The sequence below is a fragment of the Panthera pardus genome, unplaced genomic scaffold (genome assembly GCF_024362965.1).
Source record: "Panthera pardus isolate Hobbes unplaced genomic scaffold, ASM2436296v1 HiC_scaffold_15, whole genome shotgun sequence".
Lineage (NCBI taxonomy): Eukaryota > Metazoa > Chordata > Mammalia > Carnivora > Felidae > Panthera > Panthera pardus.
This window is the reverse complement of record NW_026526710.1, coordinates 53,398,301-53,411,885: the sequence shown is the minus strand read 5'-3', so window position 1 is coordinate 53,411,885 and position 13,585 is coordinate 53,398,301.

Below are 13,585 nucleotides of genomic sequence, written 5' to 3'. Positions count from 1 at the left end.
CTCATTTGATCCTTGCTGGAATTAGGAGGGGGAAGTGTTTGGCTTTCTACACATGAGAAATGTGAAGAGAAAAGTGAATCTCCATGACATTAAATAACTCTCCCAAAGTCCTAGCTAGGAAGTAGCTGAACTAGGATTTAAACACTGCAAGTAGAGTCAGGTGCAGGGTAAGACAAGTAAAGTACCCAAGATGTAAAATTTCAGGAAAGTCTCTCTCTCAGGTTTGGACCTTGCACCTGTATGACCCTGAGAGTGAGTGCCTTACTTAACTCTAGTCCTGGCCCTACCTGCAAGGCTGTCTGACTCAAAACCCATACTGTTTCTCTTATACCACATCTACATTATCTATCAGTTTTTCAACAGTAACATCAGCCCCTTAGTAGCCCATTGGGATAAATTATTCCCAGGCAAACCCTAGCCCGGGGATCTAGCTCCCAACTGCATGCTAACTAACCATAATCCCAGATGATGCTGAGACAAGACGGGGCAGGAAAATGAAGATGGATAAATCACTGTCAGCTAGAACTGCTTCTGGGGGTGCCACAGGACACTCACTTACCAAGAGACACTTGGATATGATATAGCCCCTGCTGGAGTTACAGAGGAATGCAATCAGTACATCAACTTTTAGAGAATCAGACACCTTCAAGAGAAGTTGTACACACCAGTAACCCATGGACACCCCAGTTCCTTTAGCTGTATAGATGCCACATATAGCATTCTCTTAGAAAAACCACCCTATTGGGGCAGGAAACTGTTAAAAGTCTAAGGGCAGAATGGTCATTGGGCCCCAACCCAGACATAGCCCAGAAATAGACACAGCTGTTGCACACAGAGGGCCTCTCTCCCCTTTCCATTCCTCATGCATTTGGGACAAAGAGAGACTCATGTGCCAAATGGCAAGCTGCAGCTATTAAGTTGGACAGCAGGGCCGTAAAGCTACCACAGAAGGGGAACATTAAAGAGGCAGTGTAAATCCCTTGATGGCAGCACTAAGTCTCTGTCAACACTGGCATCAGTTTGTGCAAAACACACGGAGATCCAAGATGCTCACTATGGTTATGTTCAGAGTCTCTGCAGAAAAAGGATGTGAAAGAGTAAAGTCTCAGAAATGCCTCTGTTCTTTGATTACTATATGTGCTCACCTCAACCCATTTCCCTTCCATACAGTTCTGTCCCCCAGTTCTGTCCATGCCAAATCATCCACGCATCATATCTTCTCCCACTCCATTTAATTTCCATCCATCTCTCCTCCATATATTCTATATCCTGTTCTGATTACAACTATTTTTTCACTTTTATCCTATATTTCACAATTCAATTCAGTCTGAAACTATATACATATGTATAGCGCATCCCATATACAACGATAATTTTAGTAATCTTCCTGAGCTGATGTGCTTATGGAAAAAAGATATGAACAGGGAGAAATTGGGACCACAGTTAGATGGACTCCAAACCTCCCTACCATACTCAAGGACCCTAAATTATTGAGCAAGGTCAATATGAGAAAGAATTCCAGTGGCTCAATTCTCAGCCTTTCTCAATCAGACATTTTTATCAGCATGTAAGCTGCAGACACGGAAAGGGGAAAGGAAATGGAGCTGATGTTTGCTAAATACCTCCTGACTACTATGAACTAGAACTTGCTTTACATGCAAAATTTCATCTTATCCAAACTATAACCTTAAAAGATATTATTCTTATCCCCATTTCACAAATAACTGAGGTTCCAAGTTAAAAGCTTTTAAACTCAATCAGACTGGCCACATGGGGCCCATGATCTTTCCAGAGCTTCTATCTGATATAGTTGATCACACAAATATATGGCATCAGTGGTACTTGCAGTGGTAGCACTATCAGTGGCCTAATGCAAAACTGTCTCTCTTTGCGTGTGAATGACATAAGCATGGAGCAAATACAGAGGCTGAGATATACAATTCGACAGCAATGCACATATCTAGATTATATGAAAAGCAACCTTGCCCCTCCTAGTCATCCTAGTTTTCTTTCCCTTCATGTATTGTTTCTCTCCTCTAACTTATATGTAAGCTTCAAGAAGGAAAGCACTTTGTTTTGTTCACCAGTACATACCCAGCCACTAAAAGAGCACCTGGCACACAATTGTGTCCAAATATTATTATTTGTTGGATGAATGAATAAATGAATGGAAAAAACATGGTTTCTAAGGAAAGTTCTTCACATTTGAACAATAAGCAAAAAGTGAGATCTACTAGAGAAATTGTTCTACCCAAATGTAAGATGGGAAATATATGACTTCATTCAGTTTAAACTGTTAAAGCGTAAACATGCCAAAGCAGTAGAGACATGCACACCCCAACTAAACTGCTGGGTAGAAATCACTAGCATTCTGCAGGACAAGAAAAGACCGGAAGGTGTTCAGGGAGAATGCTCAGGTTGGCAAGAAGACTCTGGAGGTATCAGAACTTTTACCAAAATACCTGAAGACCTGCCATGTCTTCATGGAAGAGTCATAGGCACATGGGGGTACAATTTCAAAAGCAGAACAAGGACCTCTGGGTGGAAATTATGTGGAGTCACCTTATGTTTCAACACAGGGATGCCAAATCCACCATTCTGGAATGCTCAAAAATGGAATTTGTTAATTCTCCCTGGAAACCTTTTTGTATCCTGGGAAGTGCCATAGCAGAGGCTGGTTACTGGTTGTCCTGGTTACAATTTAGTCATTAGATGGAGATTGGACTAAATAAAATTCTCAACTCTGAAACTTGGTGATTCTATATTTCTCCTGGCCTTGCTTATCTGGGCATCCCCAGAAGCATGTAGCACAATCCCCTAATGAAGCCCAGCCCCAGACATCAAAGCCCACTGATCTTGGCCATCTCACTTTCTCTCCTTCTGTGGGCGATCATAATCCTCTGTTAAACCTTCCTACAATCTTCCTGCAGACTCCTGCTATAGATGTCCCTCTCCTCCTCCTCCATCCCCTTTGCCTCCTCCCTTCCACATTCCCATCATCTATGCATGTCCTGAGTCTGGTGCCCCCAGAGCCTGCTCTATGCTGCATGCCCACTAATTATTTATAAAGGAAATCAATCCCTGTTTATGTGTCAGTGAATATGAGACAGAATGTTTCACCCCAGTGACAATGCACACATCTCTTGAAGGACATTTATTACAAAGTAAATCCCAAAGAATCTCAGGTAGCATAAAAACCCGTAAGGAAACATAATAAAGGGTAACAGAAACTATAGTAAGAGTTGGGGATTGCAGTCTAGCTAGGAGTCACTAGAGGGTCCTGTTTTGAAGTTCCAATTGCTCTGCAAGAATACTGTGTTCACTTGTAATTTCTATTGATTTGCAGTAACTTTTGGTATAGCTTATGGAGATAATGGAAGGCTGTAGGTCTCTAAGCCCAATCTTGGTGCTGCCTCTGATTTGGGAGTGAGGAAAACAGATGTCCTTCAATTCTTATCATGCTAAGAATACAATAAGGGTATCTGAGGTGAAAGATAAGCCCTAAAGAAGAGCCTAATCATGGTCACTGGAAAGATATGGGCATAAGAGTATAATCAATTGCGTAACAAATAGTTGCCAGAACAACTCCCTTCCCCCAGTAAATGCTTCTTCCAAAAGCATAGATTTATAGGAATATAAGCTTAGGGACAAAAGGCTGGAATATGTTTGACAGAGAGGACAGAGATGAGAGGACTCAATAGGCAGGATTTCAAAAATACTCAGTGCCTCAGCAGTAAAATACTACTACTTCTACTACTACTAACAGTAAAAGTAAGAAGATGAAGAAGACACCTATAGGAATATTATTTTATAATTATCTTGAGGTAATTTCTTTTTTTTTTAATTTTTTTTAATGTTTATTTATTTTTGAGACAGGGAGAGACAGAGCATGAATGGAGGAGGGTCAGAGAGAGAGGGAGACACAGAATCGGAAGCAGGCTCCAGGCTCTGAGCTGTCAGCACAGAGCCCGACGCGGGGCTCGAACTCACGGGCCATGAGATCATGACCTGAGCCGAAGTCGGACGATTAACCGACTGAGCCACCCAGGCGCCCCATTGAGGTAATTTCAATATTTGTAAATTGGAGCTATAATTCAAGGATTATCATAAGTTATTATAAATTGTGTTGCTAATCCACAGCATGGGCTGTAACAGGCCAGGGAAGCTTCTCCAGGACCCTAGCGGCACGGCCATCCAGTTACACCATAGCTCATGCCCTCAGGATGGCAGACACTCACATATTAGGGGGGCCAGCTTCTTGTTGAAGTTCAGTACAAAACTGCAGATGTCTCCTTGGTCCAGAGAAAGAGAGGACCAGAGAAGCAGTGAGATGTCTATTTGCCCCTTCTTGTTGAAGTTCAGTATAAAACTGCAGATGTCTCCTTGGTCCAGAGAAAGAGAGGACCAGAGAAGCAGTGAGATGTCTATTTGCGCATCACTGAATTCCAGGTTGCAAAGCTTGGGAGAGGCACTCAGGAAACAGTGCTTATGAGATGCACTTGCCCTTCTGTTTGAGTCCCACACTCTTTTCACACCACCTGACCTCTGTCCCCTTACCCAGGTCTCTTTATGAAGTGGCTCAGTTCTCCCTGTCCCCCCTGTCCTTTATCAATACATCCACTTGGGCTTCAACTTCACAAGGTCATGTTCATCAATGACAAGTTATGGACAAAGAGATACTTATGATGTCTTAATGGACCACACCAGGCAAACTCTACTCTTAGCAAACATTTACTGAGACCCTCCTATGCAGCCAACACAGTTTGCAATTGCTAGGCCCCATTATTCTGGCAGCAGGGTAGCAAATCAGTCTTTTTACTAAAATCTGTTTCTGGAAGAGTTAGGACTCTTACTGGTGAAGTCTGAGAGTGAAGAACCAGAAGGGCATCTGCAGTGTCTGGGGGTCAGAGAGCCACCCTGCTTGCCCTTATCACCACTGACTTGTTCATTCATTTATGTATGTGCTTTCACACCTAGAAAAACATCAGCAGTCCTAGCTCTGGGCCAGGCAGTGGGCAAAGGGCTGGAGAGCTTTTGGGCTGGCTCCAGGCCCAGGGCCCTTGGTCACTACCCTTTAGCTGCCTATCTTCCTGACATTAAGCTTAGTAAACCAGTTTTTACATTTACCTAACTGGACTGGTGTAGTCTTAAAGCAGAAGTACTCCTCGGCTCAGGGGCTTTCACCTTTACTAATTGAGTTGAATAATTTGATTTAATAAATCAAGAGAACTTGCTGTAGGTTTTGCATACTTTCATTAGAGAAGATGTATGTGGTATGGCTGCTGTTTGGTCATGTATTTAATTAAATTAATGAATTGATATCTTTGGTGGTTCGAAGTCCAAGTGTATATACCCCCTCATTCTGTAACCCCCAGGTTTCACTAAGATTCCTAAGTTCACTATGAATACATTTTGAGGAAAAAGCTGGTATGGGGCACCTGGGTATCTCAGTAGGTTAAGCATCCAAATCTTCATTTCAGCTCAGGTCATGATCTCATGGTTCACGAGCTTGAGCCCCAAATCTGCACTGTAAGTGCAGAGCCTACTTTGGATACTGTCTCCCTCTCTCTCTACCCCTCCCCTACTCACATGCCTATGGCTCGCTTGCTCTCTCTCTCTCTCAAAAATAAATAAGCATTAAAAAAAAAAGTTGGTATTTATTTGCTATTCTTCCATTAAAAACAATTGGGCCTAGTGACCTCCAAATCAAGGAGTTTTACCAGTTTCTACTTTTGAAGTTAATCTTGTCTAACCAACCATTCCCAAACTAGTGCCTCAACCCCCTAGTCGTCAGTTCCTCATAGCCCTCACCCGCTCTTCCTTCTCACACTGGGGACACTTGGTTTCACACACTCATTCTTACTGAGGAGACCATACATGATGACAGCTTGAAGATGAAGCCCTCTTTGTGAGAGAGGCATTTCAACAAGGACTGACCTCAAAACCTAAGGGATGATATACCAATGCTAGTGTTTCAGACCCCAGGAAGAGAAGACATTCTGGGTGAGGATAGCATGCATGGAGCCACTGAGGGTTCCTTCACCAGCATACAGCCAGTGCTGCCCCATGGAAGGAGTGTGACTTCACAGAGGGCCTGCCAGGCAGCCCCGCTGACTCCATCATCACTTGTTGGAGTCCATTACTGTGTTTTCTGTGGCTTTAACTGGTTTGGGAATCTTGCATAAAGCAAATGAAGCTGTAATCAAGGTCTTTGTCACTCTCTCATATTTGCATGTAAGTGCTGCAGTTTGGGGACAGCTCATCAGTCCTCTTACTCAGAAAGAGAGTTTTTAAAGGAACAAAAGAAAAACAACTTTAAAAGGATCTTAAGCATTTTAGGACTCCGTGATTTTGGAGACACAGCAGACAAAAATATTCTAATTCCTCCTTAGTTTACTTTGCATAATATATTGGTACAAACAAGCTAAGCACTGGACTCCAAGCAGAGAGGAGGTACCTCTGTTTGCAATGCTAATGGGCTGTTTCACAGCTCCATCAGAGAGGGGCAGCCCAATGTGCAGTGCATGCAGCTCCCAGGCAAGGGGAGCACCCTGAAATCCAGTTCAATAGCAGTCATGAAGACTGCTATTCAGGAGGGAGTGCCCTGAAGTGAGTAAGAGACACTGTGCCACCCAGTACTGAGGCAGGTATCAATTCTGTTCATAAATCCCGGCTTGAGGTTTTGGAAACAATGTTGCAGAATCATCTATGTCCTAAGTGATTGGACTACATTCATGGTTTGCAATTTCTCTCTGTAGCATAATTTATATTTTCAAAGATAGGTATAAAACAAAGAAGCCCAACATGTAAGTCAGGCAGAGAGGAAGCAGAGCTGGGTACCAGAGTCTCTCCTACTCTCACCAGAGCCCTTCCTACAGCCTTCCCTGGAGACATCTCCATGGAATCACTCCTAGGATCTCTCAGTATCATTGTGCAAGTCTCTGGATTAGATGGAAAATAAGGTTCCCTCCAATCACAACAAGCTGCAACTCTGAGCTAGCAATCCAGGCTTCACAGAGGGTGTGACTCTTCTTGGCTGATTCTTCATGGAAAAGGAGGAGAAGAAGGTTGCAGCCAGTCTCCTGGTGGTATAAGATAAGTATCATGAAATGATTGCCAACTGTTCTGTTTCTTGGAAACCTGAACATCTGTTTCTCCACTGTGGTGGTCATTAAGGACACTTACCAAGTATTTCCACTTCTCCATCTTCTGGATACTTGGTAGGATACAGGGATTCCTGCCCTGCCCCTGGGGTTCGATAGGGTTCTAGTTCTATAACTAGTTCTGATTAATGAATTATGGCCAGTGAGCATTTGATGACTGATGCCAGACCCTACAAATGCTCTCTCTATTCTCTCTGGCGCAGCAGTCAGCAGTGTTCAAGATGGTGACTGCCTGGGCTCCTGGGTGACTACAATGAATAAGCCCTCTTCATCCAGTGTTCCATGATGGGTACACAGCAGGAAGAAAAAGAACATTTTTTCTGTTTCAAGTCACCAACATTGGGGGATTATTTGTTACTAATGCATAATCTGGCCAATCCTAAATCATACATCCTCTCATGGCATCATAAGAAGTGCCCTACCTCATGCCAGTCATACATAAAAAGGAGAAACAAGTCTCTATCTTCAGAGGCTTGTTGTCTTAGCTGGAAATGCACATCTCATGCAGGCAGGCAATGGAAGTATTTAAATATTAAAACATGGGGGTGTTTGCAGAGCTAGAACAAACAATCCTAAAATTTGTATGGAACCACAAAAAGTCCTGAGTAGCCAAAGCAACCATGAAAAAGAAAAGCAAAGCTGGAGGCATCACAATGCAGGACTTCAAGTCATGTTACAAAGCTGTAGTGATCAAAACAGTATAGTACTGGCACAAAAATAGACATATCGATCAATAAAACAGAATAGGAAACCCAAAAATGAACCCACAACTCTATGGTCAATTAATCTTCAACAAAGCAGGAAAGAATATTCTATGGGGAAAAGACAGTCTCTTCAACAAATGGTATTGGAAAAACTGGATAGCACATGCAAAAGAATGAAATCAGACCACTTTCTTGCACCACACACAAAAATTAATTCAACTAAAGACCTAAATGTGAGACATGAAACATAAAAATCCTACACAGGCAGTAACTTCTTTGACATCGCTGTAGCAACTTCTTTCTAGATAAGTCCCCTGAGGCAAGGCAGACAACAGCAAAAACAAACTGTTGGGACTTCATTAAAATAAAAGCCTTCTGCACAGCAAAGGAAACAATTAATAAAACTAAAAGGCAACCATTGAATAGAAGATATTTGCAAATTACATATCCAATAAAGGGTTAGTATCCAAAATACATGAAGAATGTACACAATTTGACACCCAAAGAATGAAGAGTCCAATTAAAAACTTGGCAGAAAACTTGAATAGACATTTTTCCAAAGAAGACATCAGATGACCAACAGACACATGAAAAGATGCTCAACATCACTGATCATCAGGGAAATACAAACCAAACTAGAGTGAGATATCACCTCACATCTGTCAGAATGGCTAAAATCAACAGCATAAAAAACCCAGGTGTGTCAGCGAGGATATGAAGAAAGGGAAACCCTCTTACACTGGTGGGAATGCAAACTGGTGCAGCAACTTTGGAAAACAGTATGGAGGTTTCTACAAATTTAAAAATAGAACTACCCTATGATCCAGCAACTGCACCACTAGGTTTTTGCCCCCAAAATACAAAAACACTAATTCAAAGGAATACAGGCACCCCAATGTTTGTATTTATAGCAACATTATCTACAATAGCCAAATTAAGGAAAGAGCCCAAATGTTCATCCAATGATGAATGGATAAAGAAGGTGTGGTATATATGTAATGGAATATTACTCAGCCATCAAAAAGAATGAAATCTTGACATTTGGAATGATGTGGATACAACCAGAGTGCGTTTTGCTAAGTGAAATAAGTCAGACAGAGAAAGACAAATACCATACAATTTCACTCATATGTGTGATTTAAGAAACAAAACAAGCAAAGGGAAAAAAAATAAGAGAGATAAATTAAGAAACAGACTCTTAATTATAGATAAAAAACTGATGGTTAACCTGAGGGGATATGGGTGGGGGAATGGGCGAAATAGGTGATGGGGCTTAAGGATGGCACTTGTAATGGGCACTGGGTGTTGAATCATTATATTGTACACCTGAAACTAATACTACACTGTATGTTAACTAGAATGCAAATAAATACATACATACATACATAAATAAATAAATAAATAAATAAATAAATAAACAAACAAATAAATAAAATGTGAGGGTGCTTGTTGTAAGTACCAAGGAGTTTCCACATTGGATTGTGTTACGGACTAGAATGTACGTGTACCCCCTAAAATTCATATGTTGAAGCCCTAACTAATCCCTATATGGCTATATTTGAAGTAAGGTGGTAATTAAAGTTAAAGAAGTGATAGGATGGGGCACTGATGGTTTAGCATCATTATAAAAAAAAAAAAAGACACCAAAGAACTTGTTCTTTCTTTGTCTCCTCTTTCCATGTGCATGCACTAAGGAAAGGTCATGTGAGGATACAATGAGAAGGCGGTCATCTGCAAAGCAGGAAAAAGAGTCCTCACCAGAAATAACCCTGCTCTGCACCTTGATCTGGAGACTTCCAGCCTCCAAAACTGAGACAATAAATTTCTGTTGTGCAGGCTACCCAGCTTGTGTTATTTTGTTATGGCAGCCCAAGCAGAGCAAGAAAGAGGGAGGAATATAATTCTGGGTTAAGGCTTCCAGGATTCTTTTTCTTTTCCTTTTTTAAAATTTATTTATTAATTTATTTATTTATTTATTTATTTATTTATTTATTTATTTATTTTTGAGACAGAGAGAGAGAGAGAGAGAGAGAGAGAGAGAGAGAAAGCACTTGAGGGAGGGGCAGAGAGAAAGGGAGAGAGAGAATCTCAAGCAGGCTCCATGCCCAGCATGGATCCTGACATGGGGCTCAGTCCCACGATCCTGGGATCATGATCTGAGCAGAAATCAGGTGTCTGATGCTTAACCAACTGAGCCATCAAGTCTCCCCTAAGCTTCCAGGATTCTGAAGGAGGCAGTACTTTCTCTAGCCTCGAGGAAGGAAGATGAGAGTAGATATAAATGCCACTTGTTGTACATATATTATCTCATTTAATTTATATAATACAATAATACAACATACCATCCTCTATTCAAAATGAGGCTCAGTTCATTGAAAGTAGAAGGCACACCATATCTACAGACTGCCCAGCCCTTTCCTGCTTCACAATACTGGATAGAGAGGGATTGACTGGCAGAAGAAGCAAGGGAGTTCTAGATGGCTGGGGAATGGCATTTTCAGAGGTAAAGTAAGAAAAGAGACCTGAATGAGACCAAGATTACTTATCCAGAAGCAGTGGGAGATACACTGGGATAGGAAGACTAGGGTAGTGTCAGATATGGCCTTACTACTGGAGAAAGAGGTAGTAGGGAGTCCCCATAGAAATATCTAAATATTGAATTTAAATAAATATTTAAATATGTATCTAAATCTTTTAAAATCTGATCTTGACATTGTAACTGGATATGAGTAGATTCTTCATAGTCAGATAGAGTTTTTTCTGGCCCTCTTAAAAATTGATCCAAGTCAGTTTTAAGATGTCCTAAAAAGCCCTCTCCACTGTTTTTCAATTTGATGTATTTCATCATCTTGACACAGCCTTGGGACAGAAGCCTTATCCAGGAAAACTGGACTTTACATTGACTGCTTTCAGACAGTCAATCTAAAGAGGGAGAGGGTAGGAGGGTGCATGAGTCATAGAAAATGTCCAAGCTTCATTATTGCCCAAACTTTCATAGTCTGAAATAACAAAACTTTAGTGCCTCTAGTTGAGACTTCTCCGGAGCTTGGGTTTGCTGGAGAGAATAGTGGATTGCCACTCTGCCCAGCAGCTGGCTCAGCTTTCTTTCCTGCTGCTTTAATAGCCTTTGAGGTAATAATCTGTTTTATTAAGACAAAGACCCAAACCCTTTAAGCTCTAGCAGAGATGAGCTTAAAATGAGAAGCTCTGGGTGGCCAAGTGAGCTACTGAAACTCTTCTGCTCCTGTTTTCCTGAATTTTATCTTCTCCTAGGGCAGGAGCTCCTGACCTAGAGACCACAGAGAAGCTCTGGCAGTGCACTAGTCACCTGAAATTTCATACAAAATATTGGATAAATATGCATGCTTCCAAGGATAATGTCTATAACTAAAATATCACATTCTCAAAGGATGCTATGCCTACATAAAGGGTCGCAGCTCTATGGGGTCCTTGCCTTGACCCCCACTGAAACCACTGGAGTCCAGACAGCCAAAGTGGCTCATCAGAAGAGGTGTTGAATGTGGATACAGGTAGAGTCAGTTTCAATCCCTAGCTTGACCAATACCATTTATGGCCTTTGGCAAACAATTGCAACACTCTGACTTCAGTTTCTTCACAGAAGCTTCACACTCCTTCCTTTGCAGGGCTGTGGTCAAATTGGAGATAAAGTGTATAATAGGCACTAAATAAAACTATTCTTTTAATATTCCTATCCAAGCTAAAATTAAATAAAACCATTTTCTCAGAAGAGCAACAACTTCCATACACCTCCACAAAAATCTTCCAGTGTGCATTTCAGTAAACACTGTTGTGTGCACCTCTCAGGATGCAGACCACCATCCAATGGAGGTCTAATGGGCACCCAAAATCCAGGCAAGGAAGCCAAAGAAATAATCAATGCACTGATGGGTTTTTCAGGCCATCAGTGGGCAAAGATCCACCATTATCTTCTCCTGATGTGGGGGAAAGACCATTGTTGTAGGAGCCACCACACCCATGTTCTCATTTGAGCTCCATATCTATTACCCTTGAGAACTCTTTCAACCAATGACTTTTACTCTTCAGTGGACTGACAAAACTAATACATGCCTTGCCTTTTACATAGGACAGTGATGCAGACAAAAGAGAATCTTAGATCACATGAAATGAAAAAATGAATGCAAAACAAGTTTGAAAGCATTTCAAGGGCTGCAAAAGTAAGGAATGGTCATTACCATCAACATCATGATTTTCATCATTGATCCACAAAGGCATCTTCACAGGACAAATAAGCAAACTGGGCTAGAGACAAAAGAATAGTGCTGCCCAAATAAGCAAAATGGTCTGGCCTCAGACAGTGGGAGGCGAGCCATCTGTTCCCTTTCTCCTTTTGATTTTCCCCAAGACATATGAGGAAATGTCGCATGATTCTGTATGTGGGCACTCATCTCCTCTATGACCAACGTGCACCAATTTCCTTGTTTTATATATTCATAAAATGACACCCATTAACAAGCTCCTTATGTCATTCCAACTATGAAAGCCTCCTCCTTTTCCTGCTGCTGCTGCTGCTGCTCCCTATTTCCTTTGCACACATAAGTGTTCCTAGCTGTCCATGCTTTTCTATCTTTTCCTATCCACAAGGATACCTGGCGATTTCCTGTAACAAAATTACTGTTGATCCCTCAAGGTCTAGCTCAGAGGCCATGTTATGTAGACTTCTCTATCTTCAGCCCACCCCACCCCAAGCCGGGCCCTCTATTTTCTGCATTCCCATAAGCCCATGGAATCTGGGTACACTGACCATGCAATTTGCACTTTTGAGAGTCACACAGGTATCTATTAATGATAACCACCAGGATAACAGATATGAATAGTCAGTCTTGGGATAACTGAAATACATGTTCTCTCTAAATCTGGGCTACAAATGTCAACCTTTACCATGTGTTACCTAACATTGTTATTTTACTGCTCCTGGTAGGAGTCTGTTCTTGCCAGCTGGAGGCCAGTAAGACAACATGCCTCTTGCTTCTCCACCACCATTCCAAGTTCATCGAGTGCATTGCCTTAAATCTGATTCCATGCTGAAAGAGAATGCAATGGGGATTTGCATGTAAAATCTTACTGGACATACTCCCAGGAAAACATCTGTGAGGGAGGGAGGGAAGCAGGACTGGCTAGAGAGAGAAATTAAACTTTGATGTACCCGTGACTCCAGACCATCCTACAGGCAGTGCTAAAGCTGGGGTGGCCCCTTAGATGGAGGCAAGGGGCTCAAGACTTTGTACTCTGTAGTCAATCAGGTACAGTCTGCCTTCAAGAAGGGGACATACTTAGGAGAAGATGTGTGTATACCAGTGGCTGGGAATCTTCATGGTCATCCTAGGTATCTACTAGTCCAGGAGAGGGAATATTGGTGCACAGTAGAATCCACTATAACCAGTTACTACCAAACAATGAACTACAAAGTTAGGGAGACCCAGGGCATGATTGTTGGTTCTCTTCCCTCCACTTGATTATCACTAGTGGTATCTCTTCTTACCATGTGCCTCAACTCAAGCAGTGCAGAACCCCAATTACCACCAGGATTCTAAACCAAGAGAGTTTTTCTCACACTCATACCTGCTCACCTCCAGCCTCTGGAGAGCCAGGCCCAGATAAGAGCAAACTCAAACTCAACTAAGATGAGGCTGGCATGTTCAAAAGCATATTATTCAGAAATATTAAAAAAGAAAACAC